A 5000-nucleotide genomic window follows, 5' to 3' on the forward strand; every position below is an offset into this window, starting at 1 on the left:
ATTATTATTATAATAATTATTATTATTATTATCATAAAAAAAATAAAATAATAACTTTATTTCCATGATAAAAATATTTACAAACATTAAAATATCTCCAAAAGGTAAGAACTATAAATTCACAAGCAATCAAGCATTTCTCCGTTTTAAAACTTCAAAAAAAAAAAAAAAAAAAGAAAATAATAATAATAATAATAATAATAATAATAACAAACTTCATTGAGCACTCTTTCATACAAACTTGAATCTTACATGTATCTGGTAAAAATAAATAAAAATAACAATGACAATAATAAAACTCAAATCAAATTAAAAATTCAAATGCCGGCGGTGGCGACATTAATCCGGCAATCATCAAGAGAGTCTCCTATATTCCGGAAAGGTACTCGGGACCCTCTTACGCACGCATGTACTGATCTTATTATTATCATTATAATTATTATTATCATTATCCCAGAGCAAGCATGGCCAGGCTTTACTTAGCAAGGAATGAGGGCAGAAGAGGACTGAAATCAGTGGAGGAAACAATAAGATTAAGATCAGAAAAGTCAAGTCAACTTTATTTAAGGCAGGGTAGCCCAGTCAGCCATGGCTACAATTATTGGCTCAGGAATGGATACACGTACATAAACAAGAAACTGCAAAGCATCAGTCACTAACAACTTGATGGAGGGAGGTTATCATAGAAAAACAAGCCAGTCAACCACAAAATGCAGAATGTATAAATAGAGAGACAAAACTATATTTCACATTCTCCATTTGTGTAGCAAACTTGCACAATGTGAATGTAGTTCTAAAGAGACATGACAAAGTAGCTCAAATAATACACTAAAATCTATGTAAAAAATATTATCTCTCATACTCAAGGAATTGGTATGACCATGTTGAGAAGAAAGTGGCAGAAAATAGCAAAGCAAAGATACTTTTGGATTTCTCTAAACAAACAGATCATTGTTATACAGGCACAAAGAGCAGATATTGTTTTTAAAGACAATTAAGATCTAAATCACACATGGGTCATTAAGCCTACAAATAATTTTTTTTGCTATAAGCCTGTCATGTGTCAGGCCAGGCCACGGCACCTCATTTTCATTGTCTCGTTTTTCTTTTTTTCTTTTTTTTTCTTTTTTAAAAGTGGTTAGGGTGAGGGTTAAGGTTCAAATCTTTTGCATTGCCCGTAGCCGGACAGGAAGATCCTTCTTTTTCGTGTTTTAACGTCAGGCCTGAAACTATTTCTGCTCTAGCATGATCGGAATCCCGTGTAAGATCTTATGGGGTAAAATCACTTAACATTACATGTATGTCAATACAGTGCAGACCAGAAATATGTGGGAAGACACCACTGTTGTTGTTCAAATTATTCTTCAGTCATATTCGGAAGAATTTCAAAAAAAATCTTTCAAGATTCCATTCAAATGTTTGATATTTTAGAACTTTCTTCAGACCAATGTACAAAAACAGTATTTAAAATTAAAGCTTTGAAATATTCACATGCACATATTTTCTGTATCTAAATGAGGGTTGAAGATGAACTAGAAATAAATCTTTTTCCCAGTTCCATAACGTCCTCTGTTTCGGATACAGCATTTTTGAATTTCCGAATTTTTACCTTGCGTGACCCCAGGATACAGAGCTGATTGAAAAACTTGTCTCTTTCTATGATTCTCAGACATTTGTGGATTTCAAGTACATTACGAGAGGTGTTCATACACATGTATTTTATCAGAAACCCACAAGGGTTGAAACGTGTAACGGCCCCCTGTGTGCTGGGGAACAAGCTTCATCGGAATAATTTTTCAATTTGCTAATGACCATATGTTGAACAACAAGAGCAAGGGTGTTCCAAATATGGTACTTAGCACTGAAACATTCAACCAATCAGTTCGCACTTAATATTCGGAAGCTGTGAACGTGCGTTACACGTTTCATGTTGGCAGTGTGGCCCAGTGGTTAGGGCGCTTGCCTTGAGATCGGGAGATCCCGGGTTCAAGACCTGCTCTGACCATTTGGTGAATTTGATCCTGGTAGTCCCTGGTTCAACTTCCCAGCTGCACTTGTAAATAGCCAACTGGCTTGCCTCTGGCCAGTTGGGATTCTTAACAGTTGCTGTTGTTCTGTTCTGTCGTTTCGTTGTGTTTCATTGGCCCTGAAAAGCCCCCATGGGGAGTGGTCAATTAAGCATGTATTGTATTGTTTCAACCCTTATGGGTTTCTGATTTAAGGAAGCACATTTGCGGAAAAGTGAACTCCAGGTGTTTTCGTTGATTACTGGCCACCATATTGGTGGACCACGGACGGTCTACCAACATGGCAGCATTGTGTGAAATGCTTCGGGAAATTGATAACTCAGAAACGATGTACCACACAGACCTGACAATTGGAGAAACGGTTTATATATTTGTCTTGAAATCATTTCAAGTTGTTGGCTTCTTTTATTGAACGGTTTTGAATTTGCTTTTTGTTGCATGACAATGAAAACAATCAAAACATGCGCACACTGCCCAATACTGTTTTGACAATACTGTTGCTTTCGTTTGCCATTCTATTGAGAATTCTTATGTTTTTGCTTTCTTTGTTTGTCATTCTAGTTGAGCAAAATACATTTGTATATGTTTCAGCTTTTGTTTGTGCATAGGCAATAACGTTAGTTATGGAAGTCACGATAAGAAATGTAATTTGAGGCCCTAAACATTCACTGTAAAACTGGTCATAAAATCTTATCAGTCCCATGAAAACACAAACAACATGCATTTGGGGAACAGTATCCTTGTTGATTCCACAGCACATGTACATTGCAGTGTTATTTAATTTAAATCAATGCACCTGTAAAAATACAGTTTTACTTTGCATCATATCAGAAGACCCTGATCAGCCTGTCCGGTCAGACTGATCGTTTGCCAGTCAAAACCTCAAGTTTACCGGACAAATGTCTGATGACCGGCGCTTTTTTGCAGGCTTGGTCATAAATGTACATGCATCAATACCTACATGTAGACATGGAAGAGTACAAGAGAAGAAAAAGGAGAAAGTGGAGAAGTACATGTACTGTACTAAGACTTGGCAAGGGAGATTCAAAGATTGTGGAACACCTCATGATCAGCAAAAGTATTACCGGTTGTACAGTAGGAGAATTGGGAGCTGTGGCAAAACAGTACTGGAGAAGGAGTTGAAAAAGCTGGATATCAAGAAGGAAGTACCGGTAGTAGCAGAGTACAATTTTAGCTGCCCCACTGGGATCAGCAAGGATACCAAGGAGAGTATTGGATATCTCAGGGTAGAGGTTCAAATGGGATACCAATACAGAAACTGGCTGTCACAGAGCTGAGAAAATCAACAATGAAAGTAATAATAATAATAATAATAATGATGATGATGATGATGTATTGATACCATTGACATTGATTTTGAGGAAGAGTAAAGCAGGGTACGAATTAAGAAAGGGGTATGTTACCGTAAATCAGTTGTTCTTTATGGATGACCTTTAACCGTATGGAAACAATGAAAAACAGCGGAATTCCTTGATCAATACAGTATGTGTATTTAGCTAGGATATTGGAATGAAGTTTAGCATTAAAAAATGTGGGGTTTTGGACTTTTGGTCACTAAACAGGGAAAGTTAGAAGAAAGCAGGGGAAAAACATTACCGAATTATCAGCCGATGACGCAGATAGACAAAAATAAAGTGTACATTAAATGCCTCAGGGTTTTTGAAGCAGACAACATGAAACATACAGAAATGAAAGATATAGTCAGAAAAGAGTACTTCATATCATAAATTGCCCGGCATCTCATTTTCATTGTCTCGTTTTTCTTTTTCTTTTTTTTTCTGTTTTAAAAGTGGTTAGGGTGAGGGTTAAGGTTCAAATCTTTTGCATTGCCCGTAGAAGGACAAGAAGATCCTTCTTTTTCGTGTTTTAACATCAGACCTGAAACAATTTCTGCTCTAGCATGATCGGAATCCCGTGTAAGATCTTATGGGGTAAAATCACTTAACATTATTTCAATATTCAAGTGGGAAGACACCACTGTTGTTGTTCAAATTATTCTTCAGTCATATTCGGTGGAATTTCAAAAAAAATCTTTCAAGATTCCATTCAAATGTCTGATATTTTAGAACTTTCTTCAGACCAATGTACAAAAAACAGTATTTAAAATTAAACGTTTGAAATATTCACATGCACATATTTTCCGTATCTAAATGAGGGTTGATTCAAGGTGAACTAGTAATTATAAATCTTTTTCCCAATTCCGTAACGTCCTTTGTTTCGGATAGAGCATTTTTGAATTTCCAAATTTTTACCTTGCGTGGCAACAGGATACAGAGCTGTTTGAAAAACATGTCTCTTTCTATGATTCTCAGACATTTGTGGATTTCAAGTACATTACGAGATGTGTTCATACACATGTATTTTATCAGAAACCCATAAGGGTTGAAACGTGAAACGGCCCCTTGTGTGCTGGGAAACAAGCTTCATCTGAATAATAATTATTATTCAATTTCCTAAGTACCATATTTGGAACAACAAGAGCGAGGGGTTTCCAAATATGGTACTTAGCACTGAAACATTCAACCAATCAGTTCGCACTTAATATTCGGAAGATGTGAACGCACGTTACACGTTTCATGTTGGCAGTGTGGCCAAGTGGTTAGGGCGCTTGCCTTGAGACCCGGAGATCCCGGGTTCATGACCTGCTCTGACCATTTGGTGAATTTGATCCTGGTTTGCCTCCAGCCAGTTGGGATTCTTAACAGTTGTTGTTGTTCTGTTCTGTCGTTTCATTGTGTTTCATTGGCCCTGAAAAGCCCCCATGGGGAGTGGTCAATTAAGCATGTATTGTATGTTTCGACCCTTATGGGTTTCTGATTTAAGTAAGCGCTTTTGCGGCAAAGTGAAATCCAGGGGTTAATTTTCGTTGATTACTGGCCGCCATATTGGTGGACCACGGACGGTCTTCCAACATGTCAGCATCGTGTGAAATGCTTCGGGAAATTGATAACT

At 37.0% G+C, this 5000-nt stretch overlaps 1 long non-coding RNA gene across 1 annotated transcript in view; it reads right to left on the reverse strand.

The window, feature by feature from the left end:
* The window catches only part of LOC138024130 (uncharacterized), a 22698-nt gene that overhangs the window by 14050 nt on the left and 3648 nt on the right, over window positions 1-5000 (reverse strand). The window lies entirely within an intron of this gene.

This window comes from Montipora capricornis, chromosome 2 (genome assembly GCF_036669925.1).
Source record: "Montipora capricornis isolate CH-2021 chromosome 2, ASM3666992v2, whole genome shotgun sequence".
Lineage (NCBI taxonomy): Eukaryota > Metazoa > Cnidaria > Anthozoa > Scleractinia > Acroporidae > Montipora > Montipora capricornis.